General features: G+C 28.8%; 1 non-coding gene across 1 annotated transcript; it reads left to right on the top strand.

The window, feature by feature from the left end:
* Nucleotides 1-1,588: 1,588 nt before the first annotated feature.
* On the top strand, nucleotides 1,589-1,707 carry LOC112475860. The gene has a single exon (XR_003044907.1). It is a non-coding gene; the product is annotated as a 5S ribosomal RNA (ribosomal RNA).
* The last annotated feature ends 603 nt before the right edge of the window (nucleotides 1,708-2,310 follow it).

Here is a 2,310-nt window from a genome sequence, read left to right as displayed (position 1 = left end):
GCCGAACATGAACAGGTTAATGAATATGAATAAAGACAAGAGAAAGAACAAGGAGTGAGCTGTATATATGATAGCAGAGCATGGAGATAAAAAAAAAAGTGAAAGGTGACATCCTCAGTGGGTACTCTTATTGAAGAAGAGGGATTTTTTGCTTATTTGTTTTTATAGATAGTGCCAACTGGAAAATAGCATTGAGAAGACTGAAAAATGCTGTATGTTATGTCAATACAATGCTAAAATTTGAATATGAACCTTTTATTTATATATTTATATGTGTGCAAGTATGTAGAGAGATGTAAGTTTATTTACACTTAAAAATGAAACCTAAATACACTTCAACAACGATATACTATTTGATATGATGTTAGTGGATGAAAAATTAAAACATCCTCTAATGTAATAAATAAACATATTGGATGATATAGATTTTATTTTATATTTTAGGCAGTAAAATAAAAGCTCTCCTCTTAAATAGATGATAAATATGTATAAATAATAGTATTATAAATAAATAATATTAATACTACCTGGAATTTTAGATATATTTTACAAATTCTTTTTGAATTTAATTAAAATTACTTTATAATCAAAATATAAGATTTCAGTGGACATTTTCATTTTACCTATGATTATTTACATAATAACAAATACTTACCTCAAGCCAAGCTGCGTTCTAAACACTTTCATGTATTATCAAATTTAATTCTCAGCACAAAGTAAACATTATTATCATCTGTATTTTACAGGTGAAGACAGTGAAACATAGAGAAGCTTAGTTGTTTGCCCAAGTTAACAGAGCTTGCAATTGAGAGATCCAGATTCAAATATAGGTAAGATAATTCCAGAACTTTTTGCTCAACCACTAAGCTGTATGTCACTCATCAGATACATTTTAACCTATAGTTTGTAGTTCCATTAACTTTTTTAAAAGAAAATAAATGTATTTAGAGATCAGTTTCTACATACATATTTATTTTGGTTATTTTGTATGCCTTAGAGTGACAGCTGTCTAATAAATTAATATTAATTCAGCTGATCATCAGTGGTTGATTTTGTACAACTTACACATAAACACATTGTAAATGTCTTTAAAGATTGTTAGAGAAATTAACAAAAATAAAATAAAATTGACATGCAGTCTGTGCAATATTGTTTGTGAAAGGCAAGTGAATTTGACAAATCTGACAAATTGGGCATGTAACAAACTGAAACTTGAAGATTTTGGGGAGGGGTAATGGTACACACAACGTGCATGAATCATTTATTCTGTATTAAATGAAAAGAGAGTTATAAAACTGTGGAATTACTCTTTGTTTTCTTTCATCCTTGTTTTTATTTAGGTTCACTTATTAAGTAATAGTTCAATTCTTTCTCTCTCCTATCTGGTTTGTTTTATAATGTTTGTCTTAACTGTGGTTGGATACAGAAACTAAAAAGACTAGATATATTAAGATAATATTTAAATTTTGTATAGCTATTTAGTACTATCCTTTATTTCTAAGTTTCATTCAAAATTAGCAGTCTTGGAAATGTCACAAAACACACACACATATGTATAACTAAATTTATTTTAAAAGTAATTGCTCATGTCTACGGCCACGCCACCCTGAACAAGCCCGATCTCGTCTGATCTCGGAAGCTAAGCTGGGTCGGGCCTGGTTAGTACTTGGATGGGAGACCACCTAGGAAGACCAGGTGCTGTAGGCATAAAAAAAATAAATAAATAAGGGATTGTAAACTGACAAGGTCCTTGAAACCTGTGAAGTCAACTAAGGGTTGCCTCACCTAAAAAAAATATAAATAAATAATAAAATAAAATAAAGTAAAAGTAATTGCTCATAATATTTTATATGCATTTATAAAAGACATTTATAATACAGTATTAAACAACTGCCTAGAAATTTGCAAATATCACTATTAAAATATCACATTATGCTTATTTCTCTAGAGAAGGGCATTTATCTTACTTCCACAGGGTTGTCATAAGAAATGAATAATATAATAAAAATATTTAGCCCATTATCTTGAGGTAATAATCTCTAAAAAAAAATGTTAGTACAATCATTATCATTAGCCAAGCCATGCTTTGATAAGTATAAGGAGATCCTATCATATTTCATTTACTGAATATTTGGCTCTCATAAAACCTATCAGTTACAGCAATTGCAATAAAAATGAATTCTGTCTATGTTTTTTTTATCTGTTATTTAGATAAAAATATAGATAAAAGTAGAAGCCTAAGTTTCTACTTAAAGTATGGAAATAATTCATTCCTATTACAGAACTCGGTAAAGGGCTTTTTGTCCACAC

The sequence above is a fragment of the Pteropus alecto genome, unplaced genomic scaffold (assembly GCF_000325575.1).
Source record: "Pteropus alecto unplaced genomic scaffold, ASM32557v1 scaffold152, whole genome shotgun sequence".
Classification (NCBI taxonomy): Eukaryota; Metazoa; Chordata; class Mammalia; order Chiroptera; family Pteropodidae; genus Pteropus; species Pteropus alecto.
The sequence above is the reverse complement of the archived record's forward strand: the minus strand, read 5'-3'. Positions and strand labels throughout refer to the sequence as shown.